Here is a 15,151-nt window from a genome sequence, read left to right on the forward strand (position 1 = left end):
GGAGGAGGGGCAAATAAAAATAGCCACTTTCCAATGCCTCTACTTCTAGGGTAACATAAAAGGGTGTCCTTGAAAGCTATATTATCCTTCTGCAAAATGGTTGCCTGTGGGCTTCAGTGTGAGCAACTCCTGTTTGAGCATAGAGTTTGTGACATCCATCTCAATGTACTTTCATCCAGACTATTTCTACGGTTTTGTGCCTTTATCGCCATGGGGTCAATTGCCACACATTGGCCCAGTCCCAGTTCAACTTGTGGTCTTGAAACACAAATACCAAGATTAAAAATAATGTCCATAGTGGGACACTTGGGTGGCTCAGTCGGTTAAGCATCTGACTCTTGATTTCGGCTCAGGTCATAATCTCAGAGTTGTGAGATCAACCCCACATTGGGCTCTGCGCTGAGCATGGAGCCAGGTTCTGCAGTCTCTCTCTCTCTCTCTCTCTCTCTGTCCCTCTCTCTCTCTCCCCCTCCCCCACTCACGCATGCTTATGCATATGCATTCACTCTCTCAAAAGAAATAAACATTTAAATAATAATAATAATAATGTTCACAGTATTTTTAAAATCCATAAAAACAAATCATTCCTATAGTAATACTCCTAAGCCAACTTCGATCATGGTGGATTTGCCAAGAGAGAGGCAGAAACCCACTGTGGGCAGTTCCCTGTGTCTTTTTAATTTAGCAATCAAACACCCAATTGAACGAGTTATTTGAGTAAAAGAAGAAAGAAGGGATAACGTCAAGTGTAGGTGGAACTAATGCAGTACCTGGAGGGCTATTGGAGAATATTGGAAACTATTCACCAAAAAGTTACCGCTTACACTCACACGTCTATCATACTTAACAATTATAAAAGATAGTTCACATACGTTATCTCACATGAGCTGTGAAACAGCCCTTGGAGGAAAACACTATCATACTCACTTACCACTTGGACATGCTAGGGCTCAAAAAGGTTATTATGTGATTGACCAAGATCATAGAGCTAATACTCAACTCCAGATCTGTCTGCTTTCCACTCTGGGGTTTATCTCACTATAGTCTGGCTATATGCTCCTGTATACCGTGTATAAACTAGTACGCCAGCTTTCAGGGAATTACAGATTAGAAAGCATTGCCCTGCCCTCTTTGAGGCTAAGTCGTAAATGCAAATAACTCTAATACAAAGCAGATGTGACCACTGCAAAAGTGGCATGAACACATGCTGTGGAGGTTTTGAAAGGATACAACCGTAATTTTGGGGGAGATTCGGAAAATCTTGGTGACAGAAATAGGTTTGCGTTGAAGCATGGATACCCGGCATACTGTGATCAGGGAGGGTGGGTAGGTCGTAGAGTCAAGGGACAACATGAGGAAAAGCAGGGAAAGTATGGTGTGTGACGAGAATAGTAAGACATGGGTTCTACTCACAGAGCATTTGTACCTCCTAAGGCTTTTGTACCTCCTGAGCATGAGCACCTCCTAAGGCTTTTGATTTAATTCTCAAGGCGTGGGAAGCCCACTTTGGAACAAAAACATTGTCCATCCTGAAGATTAGTCTGCAAACTGTGTGCAGACTGGGTTAACATGGGGAAAGCCTGTAAGCGGGGAGGACAGGGAAGAGTCCATTAAAAAAAAAAAAAAAAAGGCAGTAATGACAACTGTGATGCAGGGGCTAACTAAATGAGGTCATGCAAAATCTAGAGAAAATCAACAGAGTCAAGAAATAATCCCCAGTGGAAAGGCTATTCTTTGAAGGTGAGCCATTTCTTTGGGCAAGTTATGAAGCTGGAGGGAAGCACCATCACAATGAATGGCCATTAAGCCTGGCATCCCCCAGGGCACCTTGCGAGATAAAGGAGCCTGGCTCCCTGACTTGTAACTTTCAGAACTCCAGAAAAATTGACTGGATGGCTTACTTCCATATGGAAGCCTTGGGGGCATTTCAGTGTCTGCAGAGAATTTAACGTAGGGAGAGTAATTGGTGCCGACATCAGACGAGATCCAATAAAAAGATGAACGTCCTGATTCTAAAATGACAATAAAAATGAGGGTGAAGAAGGGGGTGGCAGCTAAAAAAACAAACAAACAAACAAAAAAAAAAACCCAGCCTGGGCCTATCTCTGTATCCTGACCTGGATCCATGAAGCACAATCTGCTGCAGCTCCCAGGGCATCCATTTCCTGCCATAAACAGCAATGACACTCTCCTTCCCAGATGTCGAAACAGACTAAATAACCTCCACTTGCCACTGGCAGCTCTGACAGCAGAAGTTACCTGAAATCGCACCAGCCCTGGATGAACTCTCGGCCCAGCCGGTCACTTGGATGCTACAAGCAGGCCGGAAACAAATGGCGCTGGGAGCGGGCACAAAAATTTAGCCGTGCTCACTACTAACTTTCACCTGGAGGTCAGGAACCCATCAGACGGTGACAGACGCGTGCGGCGCAGGCGCCTATGCACGCGGACGTGCACGCGCACGCACGCGCTTACGTACGTTCCCGCATCCACATCTCCCCTCCCTCCTGACGTGGCCTCTCCGCGTGCTGTAAAGCAGCGAGCGCCTCATGTCCTCGCCAGGCTGGAACCGGAAGTGGGACCCAGTCATACTTGCCCTGGAAAACTGCCCTCTGCTGCTCATTTCTTCTGGAGGTGAGCACTGAATTCATCTCATCTGAGTGGTATGAAAACATTCGTGGGACACCTGGGTGGCTCAGTCGTTAAGCGTCCTTCGACGTCTCCCTCAGGTCATGATCTCACAGTTCGTGGGTTCGAGCCCCCCCCTCCCCCCCCAGGGCTCTGTGCTGACAGCTCAGAGCCTGGAGCCTGCTTCGGATTCTGTGTCTCCCTCTCTCTCTCTCTCTCTGCCCCTTCCCCACTCGTACTTTGTGTCTCGCTCTCAAAAATAAACATTAAAAAAAGAATTAAAAAAAACCTTTAAAAATTAAAAAAAAAATTCTTTAATGTCCTAGTTTAACCTCATGTTTCCTGACATCTCGTTAATCTCTGTCGACTCTAACAGACTTGTTTTTAAAAACCCTGGGGCCAGGCCAAGCCCTCCATTGTAAGTGGTAAGGACAGCCCAATCGTATTTTCCGACTCTCCCAGGATCAGCGAATGTGGGAACAGAGAAAAAGAAGACAGCAAAAGCCTTCCAGTCCATCAGCTCGGGCTACGCGTCAGGAAGGGGAGACCTAACGGCGTGGCTGATCCCAGGCAAGGAATTACTTAAATTATTATTATTCCTAACACAATGTGTGAGAGAAGAGGGAATTGTGTGGTGCCATAGCGGTGACCTTCAGTAACACTAGCCCATTGCAGACTTGTCCCTCTGGCGGTGTTTGGAGACTCACATTAATGAGGGAGGGCCGAAAAGGTGTAAGGAAGTAGGTAAACACACTCAAACGTACCTCTTAGCAAACGAAACAGAATTTAAAACTGTCATACCATCAGCAGTGCTTTAAAGCTGACTCTTAGAGGTCCACGAAAAAAAAAATTGGCAGAAATAAAAACTCTTCTAATTCTTCTTTTCAAATGAAGAATAAAGAATACACTGGTAAGTAAATGCAAGAGGGACACCTGGGTGGCTCAGTGGGCTAAGCATCTGACTCTTGATTTTGGCCCTTGATTGGTGAGTATGAGCCCCATTTGGGGCTCCATGTGCTGACAGCGCAGAGCCTGCTTCGGAGTCTCTCTCTGCCTCTCTCTCTCTCTGCCCCAGTCCTGCTCATGCTGCTCTCTCCTTCTATCTCAAAATAAATAAACTTAAAAAAAAATAATTATGACCACCGGTCCCACGAAAAGTGCATTTGTTCTTAAGGAACAAAGAAATACATGGTTTGTTTATGTATGTACACAATATTATATGTACATTTAATATATATAAACATGTATGTGTGTCCATGTCTAACCCATATGTGATCAACCTTCTGTCATAGATCCTCAAAGAATGTTAAGTGGTTGAACGAAATCCACCTCCCCAAATCAGGATTTGAGAGATATTAAGGCTTAGAAAGAGAAATCTAATCACTTTATTTTCTCTAAATTTGTAAATATTATAAAAGACTAGTAGTAAAGTTTTCAGTAAATTGCTGGGCAAAATAAGTACAATAAATGAATCATCCAAACAAAGTAACAGGTTTAAATGGATAGCTAACAAGGTGTTCGAAGTCATAGAAGAACCTGCTAACAAATGGTTTTCTAGTCTTTCCTCTAAAAATGTTGAGAAGTTACAGCCCATCCTCAGGAAAGTGGGTCCCTAGAGATAAGTCCCTGACAAAACCAGGAAAAAATACGGGGGACACCTGGCCCAGTTGGGTGGTTAAAAATTAAACTGGACGTATCTGAAGTGAAATCAAAGCAGTATAGCCCATTGAATGGGAGAAAATATTTGCAAATCATATATCTCATCAGAGCTTAATGTGTATGGAACACCTGCAACTCAACAACAAAACCAAAAACTAATAACCCAATTCAAAAATGGACAAAGACCTTGAGTAGATATTTCTCCCAAAAGATATACAAATGTCCAATAAACACATGAAAAGACGCTCAGCATCATAAATGATTAGAGAAATGCAAATCAAACCACAATGAGATACCACTTCACACTCACTATGATCACTGTTATCAAAAAAAGAACAAGTGTTGATTTGGATGTAAAGAAATTGAACATTTGTACATTGCTGGTGGGAATGTAAAATGGTGCAGTCACCATGGAAAACAATATGGTTGGTCCTCAAAAAATCAAATGTAGAAGTGTTACATTCCTCAGCAATTCTCCTAGGTTTATACCTAAAAGAATTGAAAGCAGGGACTCAAACAGACATTTGTACACCCATGTTCATAGCAGTCTTGCCACAATAGCCAAAAATGTCCATTGATGGAGAAGTGAATAAACAAAATGTGATATATACATACGATGGAATATTATTCAACCTTAAAAAGGAATGAAATTCTGACATGATACAACATGGATGAACTTTGAAGACATTATGCCGAGTGAAAGGAGCCAGACACAAAAGGACAAATACTGCATGATTCCTCTTATATGAGGTACCTAGAATCGTCAAATTCATAGAAAGCAGAATGGTGGTTGCTAGGGACTGAGGGGGAAGGGGAAACAGGGAGTTAGTGTTTAATGGGTAATGAGTTTCAGTTCCAGAAGAGGCTCTGGAGGTGGATGTTGGTTATGGTTACAAAACAGTGTGAATGCACTTAACGCCATTGAACTATACACATAGAGTGGTTTAGGGGCCCCTGGGTGGCTCAGTCGGTTAAGCATCTGACTCTTAATTTTGGCTCAGCTCATGATCTCATGGATCATGAGATAGAGCCCTGCATCAGGCTCTCTGCTAAACATGGAGCCTACTTAAGATTCTCTTCCTCCTTCTCCTCTGCTCCTCTCCTGCTTGCATGTGAGCACACACTGTCTCTCTCTCTCTCTCTCATAATTAAACAAATAAATGAAAAAATTCTGAAAAGAGTGGTGTAAATGGTAGGATTTAAGTTAGCTATATTTAACCACAATAAAAGAGTAAAAAAAAATAATTTTACACATTCTAGCTCCGATTCTGTCACAGCCACTCCGTATGTGAGTTCGTAAGCTGTCATAGCTACCTCTCTCTCATCTACTTCCCTTCATTGTTGCCACAGTGAGATTCTTCTCAAGGATACAGAGACCGGACCTCTGGGTCAGGTGCTCATCACATGCAGCAGCTCAGAGAATTTGTGCCTCCAGGTGACTTCCAGGAGCTCTCTACTTGGAACCAGGATAAAAAGAACAACGATCGCCATCAGAGTGTCCCTGAGATTGAAGAGAGGTGAGCCCAGTACCGCAGAGGAAAAGGCTCTGTTCTCACGGCTGTGATCTCCACGGGCTGCTCTTGCAACTGGGGGAAGTCCGGTCTCCCAGGACATACTCCCCTCCCTTCTGTGAGCTGTGGCATCTGGGATAGATTAAGGAGCTACATTACTGCAGTAAGTAGGAGGCCCCCATATTTGTTTTCTTTTTCATTTTTCATTCTCTTAAAATCACTTTATTCTTTCTGTCCTTAAACATGGCTTCCTGCCCTCACTTTACCATAATAATGAGATACCAATACATTTTGGATTTTTTAAAACTTCAAGAGTATCTCAATGAATCCCATCTTGTGGAGGAGATGGCAAACTTATAAGGAAAAAAAAAAAAAATACAAATTCAGACCAGGCTGTGGAAGACACAGCACATGTTAATGGCTAGGAATGGCAGGGCCTTCAGCCCCTGGAATTGCTGAAAAACATTCCAGCTGAAACACTCTGTCGCATTCTCCCTTCCATTTCCCATCGTGCCATACCTTTTTATGACTCCCCAGTCTCTCCACCTTAGGAAGTTTGAACCCAGATTGATTCCCACCTATTTCAGAATCTATGGAACTGAATTTCCCATGGAAACAGCCTCTTCTGCAAAGAGGCAGCCAGGCCATATTTACTCTTTTCTTTAGGCATCAGATCTCAACCCTGGCAGTATGTTTGAAGACAAATATGGGTAAGTTGGACTTAATTAAAACGTAACTGGTTGCAAAAGCCACTGCTAGTAGAATGAAAAGACAAGCAATAGCCTGGGAGAAAATATTTACAAAACACACGTCTGACGAAGGACTGGTATCCAGAATATACTCTGGATAAAAGTACTCTTAAAGCTCAACAATAAGAAAACAAACAACCCCATTTAAAAATAGGCTAAAGATCTAACTATCTGAATGGAAACCTTTCCAAAGAAGATATCCAGAAGGCAAATCAGCACATGGAACATATTTCATCAGGGAATTGCAAATTAAAACAATTCAGTACCACTATACACCTATTAGAATGGCCAAAATCCAAAACACTGACAACATCAAATGCTGGCAGGGATTTGGAGCAACAGAAACTCTCATTCATCACTTGTGGGAATGTAACATGTTGCAGCCATTTTGAAAGACAGTTGGGCAGCTTCTTACAAAACTAGACAAACTCCTATCACATTACCCAGCAGTTGCACTGCTCAACATTTATACAAATGAGTTGGAAACATGTCCACATAGAAACCTGTACATGAATGTTTATAATAGTTTTATTTATAATTGCTAACACTTGGAAGCAACCAAGAGGTCTTTCAATAGGTGAATGGATAAACAAATTGTGGCACATCCAGACAACAGAATGTTACTCAAGTATAAAAATAAATTAGCTACCAACCCATGAAAAGACGTGGAGGAATCTTAAATGCCTATTACTGAGTGAAAGAAGCCAACCTGAAAAGGCTACTTACCGTACGTTTTACTACATGACATTTTGTAAAAGGGCAAAACTGAAGGTAGTAGAAGATGAGTGGTTTCCAGGGGTTCTAAAGAAGGAGGGAGAAATACGTGAAGTACAGGGAATTTTTAGGGCAATGAAACTCTTCTGTATACTACTTGGTGGATACATGTCAGTATGCATTCTTCAAAACTCATGAAATGTACAACACAAAGAGTGAACCTTAATGTAAACTATGGACTTTAGTTAGCATAATGTATCAGCCTTGGCTCATCAGTTGTTACAAAGGTACCATGTCAAAGCAAGATGTTAGTGGGTGAAGGGGGGGTGAGGAGAGGGGGAGGAAGGGCCGGGAGGTATGGGAACTCTCTGCTTTCCACTCAGTTTTTCTATAAACCTAAAACTAATCCCCCAAAAAAGTTTATTGATTTAAAAAATATATATACATATATTCGGGAGTGTTTAAAAAATACTGATTACTAGGCTCTAATCCAAAGATTCTTATTTGACACATGGGTTTCCCCAAAGTAGTCTTAGGCTTAAATCCACAGTTTGCTGCCAAAGAGCAAGAAATCCCCCAAGTTACCAAGTCAGGAAGACATGATTTTCCAGACTGGTCCATCAGCATCACTTAAGATAAGTATACACATCTACTGATATTTTAGGAAGTCACAGAAGGAAGGGGGACTGACTGGAAGCCAAGGCCATTGGTACAGAGTCTGAGGCTTAATGATTTATAAACTCATTGCTGGAAAAAGGTTTAAGGAGCAAAATTGTCAGAGCTTCAGATGACAAGTGGCTTTTATACTAAATTCTTTCTCAAGTTCTTAAGAAAGGCTTTGTTTCAGAACATGAGTCCAGAATTCATACTTGCTTTGGGCTACAGTTTCTAGACATGTCCTTAGTGGTGACTGAGACTAGCAGCGTGCCCCCCTTTCCCTTTAGGGCTTCTTATCTCCTTGGACTTCTCTTCCTAAACACTGGGTTTCTGGTGCAGCCCTGGTCTTGGCTGCTGAGCCTCAGGATGGCCCTTCCCTCCTCCCACCACTCCCCCAGAAGTAGACACTCTGCTGCTGCTTACTGTACAGACAGGGTTAGAATCTCACTCAAATCCATGGTCACTTCTGGCTAACCAGATTAAGTTAACTACATTGTTGTAATGGGGGATAATGGACTATTATGTTACTCTCTGTCAACAATGACACTATGCATCAAAAGCCTCTATATGGTTCATGTCCCTTGGCCCTGCAATTCCATAAATGTCAGCAAAACTTTAGCTATAAGGATGTCTGCTTTACAGCGTGGTTAATATTACACAGAAAACATTTTGAAAATATTTTACAGGGGACTCCTTCTCAAAAACTTTACCTGTAACCATCACCTTTATGGCCCCAAGGAGAGGAGAGGAGGGAGGGAATGCTACCTAGAGCTGGAGGAATTTGTGACAGGAAAGTCTTTGAGCAGGAAAAAATAATGCAAATCACTTGACATTTCTGGAGGAGAGGGAAAGAGAATAGGGAACTTGGGAAGGGGGGTTGGGGATAGGCAGATGTGGGTATTCTGTTTTCCCTATTTTGCATCGGAATTCTGGAGTAAGACTTGTTAAATGAGTTGAGCAGAAAAATCAGAACATCAGGGTTCATGGTTGTCTAGCTTAGGGGCTCCTGCAAGCATTTGGGAGAAGGTTCTTATTCAGTCATGTCCCAAATGGGGCTGGAGAGCTGCCATCTCAGCACTGGTGGTAGGAGGGGGCTGTTGGGGTACCCCAAGGATATATTCCTGGACTCCTTCAGTCTGTTAGCCCAGAGACTTTACAAGTGTCTATGTGCCTTAATGTGGGCACAGAGGATTGGTAGGCTAGTGTTCTTGGCTCAGGACACAGAGGTGACAATGTGCTGGGACTTTAACATAAGATTCAAATGGCTGGTACCAGGAAATCCAGTAGTAGGAGCCACATAATGGCTCCAGAGGTCATAAGAGACTGTTACAGCTCAACAGACATCAGGCCCAGGACAAATCAAACCCACTAATCTTCGTTAGAGGGCAATATGGATCCAAAGCCTTAAACCACAACCCCACCTGTCCTACCAGAAGTCCAGATTCAAACTCAGGGAGGAAACTTGGAAACTAAACATTCATTCAAAGAAACTGACCTGAATGGAATTACTTAATCCAGAAAAAACAGAATTTTCATTTTCTTCCTACAATAGTGTTGGAGGCCAGATTACATCAATGATGGAAAATAAATGACATTTCCTGGCTCATCTGTGTAGTGCTGTGTTAAATTTTCAAACCACTACATTTACCATATAGCCAAGTTACCCTTAGGCAGGAGGTTGGAGGACCCTTCTTCAGAGACCTAACCCAGGGAAGGGAACATTGATTATTGTTGTTGGAGTGTTTATGATACAAAACTGGTGGTCCACCCATTATCCTGTAGTGAAATCACTAATTGGCAAACTCCAGATCTCACAAAAAGAGTTTCTGACCTCCTTTTTACTACTTTCTTGTAACTATGAATGGACAATCAAGGCTCAGCAAAGCTCACTTGAGAACTTACAACATGAGAGAGAAACAAACAAAAAAAGATGGGGAACTCAGAAGAATCAGAGATAATACAAAGAGTAGGGGGGAAAATTTTTAAAGTCATTAACATCTTCAGAGAGAAAGGAGAAGATCTTTAAAACAACAGATGATATGCAGAAAGGAAATAATCAGAGCTCAAGAAAGAACCTTTAGAAATTACAAATATGACAGTGAAATTAAAAGAGGCCAGAAGGTAAAAATCAAAGGTATCTCCCAGGAAATGAAACAGAAAGTTCAGTAGGATAGAAAAGTAAAAGAAAAAGATCAATTCAGGGCTGTTTTAGTTACCTATCACTATGTAATTAGTTACCCCCAAATGTAGTGGCTGAAAACAACAATAAACATTTATTATCCCACACAGTGTTTGTGGGTCACCCAGTAGTTAGCTGAGTGGTTCTGGTTTGGGGTCTGTCCTGAGCTTGTGGTCAAGCAAGATGTTCGCTAGGCCTGCAGTCACATAGGGCTTGACTGGACTGCAGGGTCACTCCCAAGATGGCTCCCTCATAGGGCAGCTCGTCGCTGGCTGTTGGCAGGCTGTCCCTGGTCATGTGGGCCTCTGTATAGAGCTTCTTGAGTGTCCTCGTGACATGGCAGCTGGCTTCCCCCGGAACAAATAATCCAAGAGAGAGAGCAAGTAGGAAGTTGCAGTGCCTTTCAGAAGTAACATACCAATCCTTCCATCACATTCTGCTTGCTAGAAGTGAGTCACTAAGTCTGTCCCAGGGAAAGGGAGCTAGAAAGGATTAATGGTAATGAAATGACTCATAGTTTTGCCAGGCAGTGGTTCATGAGGTGGAAAGAACACAGGTGCTGATGTCAGATGGTCATGGGCTTGAATCTTGGCCCCTCCTCAAGCAAATTAACCTCTCTTCAGTTTTCTCCCCTCTAAAACGCATATGATACCACTGTACTTGGTCTTAGTGAGTTGAGAATAAACCATTTAAGGTGACTTGCACAGTGTCGGTGACCAATAAATTACAGTTACTATTATTAATATTGTAATGCCTTTGAGTAAAATAGAAAGGATGTGGTTTATTCTGATGTCCTGGCTACATCCCAAACCAGAACTCAGAAAAACAGCAAAACCCCCTCTGGATGGCCTCACTAATCAGCAGCTAAGCAAGTGCAGTGCTTTGCTCTATCATTTCTGAATGATGATGTGGATTCTGCCTAGAGCCCATAAAAAAAGCCCTCTGGCATATGGGTGTGTGGATTTGGAGGAAACTTTTCAGCTAGTGAAGGTCATGTTTTAGTTTTTAGTTCTTGGCAGGTCTTTTGCCAAAATATGTTTGAATCTCCAACCTCACAGCAGAGTCAATAACAGCATGGATTAGTGAGTGGCACAAAGTCATCAACCATCCTGACATCAAAACTCCCCTAGTGAGACCAGCATTCATTGGTAAATTTAGGCCTAATTTTGGTTCTCCATCCACCCCTCAGTAAACGAAGTGCATTCCTGTTTATAACCTACCTGGCTTTTATGAAATCAGTGATGTGGGACATGGAAAAACAGTACAGCTTTTTGTGACGTTGGTTTGGATTTTTGAGGTAGGTGAATTACATCAGTAATAATTCCAACTTTGGTTTGTGTGCACCATCCCTATTTTATGCGGCCATTACAGTTGTTGATCAACAACTTGAAAAGTGGGAAGAATTGAAATTTTCATTCCTAGTTCTACAGATGAGGAAACAAACGCAAAAAAAAAAAAAAATATGAAGCAACATTCCTGAAATCATACTTGTTTGTGCAGAACTAAGATCAGAGTTCAGGTCTTCACAGGGTCCAGTGCACGTCCCATCACCTCCCATCCCATGGCACTTCACTAGTGATAGGAGGGGAGGAGCCTTCACTATCAGATGGTGCATCAAAGCAGGATCCCTGGCCCTCTGATTTGAGGTTCACTGGACAAAGCCTGCCCCAGTGACACATGCTCAGGCGTGGGCCTTAGGCCTCAGTTTAGCCAGGGACATATTCTCTTTTGGCCATGGTTTCTTGGCTCTAAAATGAGAATCCTGACCTACTTTGTTCGACTGTCCTCAGGGAAGAGATAAATATTTTTAGAGAAAATTAGAAATGTGTTTGTAAATGTCCTGATACAATATAATAATACTTTGCCTTCAGTGACGCATTTTTTTTCCTCTTGAGAATCTAAAAGAAATTCATAATATTTCCATTAACATAAGTATCTTGTGGAGGATGAAAGATACAAAAGTGTCAATAATTTGCTTTGGAAAAACCACACAAGTCATTTGCCCATTTGTTTTCAGATTCATTCTGTCCTCTCCCCACTACATTTTTTGGGCTCCCTTGCTCTCTAGGTGGGAGGGACTAATGGGGACAGTTTATACTCCCCCTCCACCATGAAAGCACAGACCAGTACCATAATCAGCCTGCCATTTCAGTAAACCCTGGAGTCCTAGCCCACGCCAGCCCCAATTGTCCCGCCAAGATAGCCACAGGGCAGTATACCCTGTGGGTATACCAGGGCAGTATATACACAGGGACACCCCTGGTTAGCTCCCACTACAACCCCAGCTTTTGCACCAATGTGACAGGTGCAAAGCACCCAAGAACTCTCCAGGACCACCCTACTTTGGCTTTAGACAACTTGCTAGGGTACCCTCAGTACAGAGCACCCCAAAACATCTTGTTTGACATCTGCTTCAAATTCAGCTGCCTTGCTGGGGTGCCCCTTGTGAGGAGTGCCCCAGAACCCCAGGCCCATGCCTGCATAGGTTTCAGCTACCCCACAGGACACCCCTGTGGAGAGTGCCCCAGAACACTCTCTCCCATGCTGGCCTCAGATCCAGCCACGCAGCTAGGCTGCCTGCTGTGCTGAACAATTTGGGCCACTCCAGCTTGCACCCAATTCAGCTTCAGCTGACCTGCCAAGACACCTCTGTGGAGAGCCCTGGGACACCTCAACTTGCACTTAATTCAGCTTCAGCTGTCCTTCCAGGGCACATTTTGCACAGAGAGTCCTGGGACCACATTGGCCCATGCCCAGTTTAGCTCTAGCTGCCTGCCAGGACATTTCCAGTGTAGAGTGCCCTAGGACGTCCTGGTCTGAACCTCACTTCAGCTTCAGTAGCCCCTTCAGGGCACCCTCAGTGTGGAGAATCTAGGAACACCCTGGTTTATATCCACTTCTACTTCACCTATCCTGCCAAGATGCCCTGTGTGTGTAAAATGCCAGATCTCTCTAGCTTGCATCCGCTTTAGTTTCAGCTATCCTGCAAGAACACTCTCTGTGCAAAGAGCTCAGGGACTTCCTGGCTCACACACGACATCAGCTACCCTACCAAAGCACCCCCTGCGCATTGCACCCTGGGACAATCTGGCTGGCACTGGTTTCAGCTTCGGCTTTTCTGTCAGGATACCCTCAGTGCATAGACCCTGGGATACTGCAGCCTATATCCACTTCAGTTTTAGCTGTCCTGACAGGGCACCCACTATGTGCAAAGCCCAGGACACCCAGCCCATGCCAGTCACAGCTCCAGCCAGCCAGCAAAAGTCACCGAGCACATACAGTCTACATATGACACAACCAAACACATGACCATTCCTTCAAGTTTAGGAGAAGTAGCTGTTCTGCCTAATCCGTAGAAAAAAACAGAGAAGGGCAAGTAAAATGGGGAAACAGAGGAACATGCTCCAAAAGAAAGAACAAGAAAAAACTTCAGAAAAAGAACTAAACGAAATGGAGGTAAGCAGTATGTCTGATAAAGAATTTAAAGTAATAATCTTAAAGATACGCACCTGGAGAGAAGAGTGGAAAAACTCAGACCTTCAATAAAGAGAGAAAATGTTAAAAGGAACCAGTTAACATTGAAGCTTACAATAACTGAAAAAAAATTCTAGAACACCTAGAGGGAATCAACAGCAGAGGAACGTATCAGCAGTCTGGAAGACAGGGTAATGGAAAGCACCCAAGCTGAACAGCAAAAACAGAAAAGGACCTTAAAATTTTTTTTAATAGGTTAAGGGATCTCTTTGACAATATCAAGCGAACAAGCATTCACATTATAGGGGGCTCAGAAGAAGAGAGAGAGAGAAAAATGGGTAGAAACCTTACTTGAAGAAATAATAGCTGAAAACTTATCTCATGTAGAGAAAGACATAGACATCCAAGTCCAAGAAGCACAGAGTTCCAAACAAGATGAACCCAAGGAGGTCCAAACCATGACACATAGGAATTAAAATGTCAAAAGGTAAAAGCAGAATCTTTTTTTTTTTTTTTTTTTAAATTTTTTTTTTCAACGTTTATTTATTTTTGGGACAGAGAGAGACAGAGCATGAATGGGGGAGGGGCAGAGAGAGAGGGAGACACAGAATCGGAAACAGGCTCCAGGCTCTGAGCCATCAGCCCAGAGCCTGACGCGGGGCTCGAACTCACGGACCGCGAGATCGTGACCTGGCTGAAGTCGGACGCTTAACCGACTGCGCCACCCAGGCGCCCCAAAAGCAGAATCTTAAAAGCAGCAAGAAAGAAACGAAAAATTACATACAAGGGAAAACCTATAAGGCTACCAGCTGATTCAGCAGAAACTTCGCAGGCCAGAAAGGAGTGGCATGATACATTCAAAGTGCTAAAAGGCAAAAACTTACAACCAAGAATACTTTACCTAGCTAGGTTATCATTCAGATTTGAAGGAGAGATAGTTTCTCAGACAAAAAATAGTTTATCACCACTAAACCACCCTTACAAGAAATGTTAAAAGCACTTATTTTTTTAAATTGTTTATTTCTGTTTGTTTGTTTGTTTTGAGTAATCTCTGCACCCAATGTGGGGCTCAAACTCACAACCCCAAGATCATGAATTGCACATTCTACCAACTGAGCCAGCCAGGTGCCCCCTTAAAGGTACTTCTTTAAGTGGAAAAAAAATGGCCATAATTGGACATAATAAAATTACAACTAAAAGGATGTAAAATATGACAACATCTACATAAAATGTGGAGGAGGGAATAGAGAGGAAAAGAACAATAGAGGAAAAAGAAAAATTATTGAAGAAAAGAAAAAAAATGGCCATCAAATTCATATAGACTGCTATTTACTTAGTATGGTATATATGAATCTCATGGTAACCACAAATCTAAAACCTGTGATAGATACACAAACAAGAGAAACAAAACCAAACATAACACTGTAGAAACTCATCAGTCACAAAGAAAGAGCAAGAGAAGAATAAAGGAACAAGGAACATAAAAACAACCATAAAACAAGTAACAAAATGGCAATAAGTATATACCTATCAATAATTACTTTAAATGTAAATGGACTAAATGCTCTTATCAAAAGACA

The 15,151-nt window shown here is 42.6% G+C and overlaps 1 protein-coding gene across 1 annotated transcript in view; it reads right to left on the bottom strand.

Moving 5' to 3' along the window:
• The window catches only part of FAM107B (family with sequence similarity 107 member B), a 235,584-nt gene that overhangs the window by 162,589 nt on the left and 57,844 nt on the right, over positions 1-15,151 (bottom strand). The gene's annotated exons all lie outside the window — the stretch shown is intronic.

Source organism: Lynx canadensis, chromosome B4 (assembly GCF_007474595.2).
Source record: "Lynx canadensis isolate LIC74 chromosome B4, mLynCan4.pri.v2, whole genome shotgun sequence".
Lineage (NCBI taxonomy): Eukaryota > Metazoa > Chordata > Mammalia > Carnivora > Felidae > Lynx > Lynx canadensis.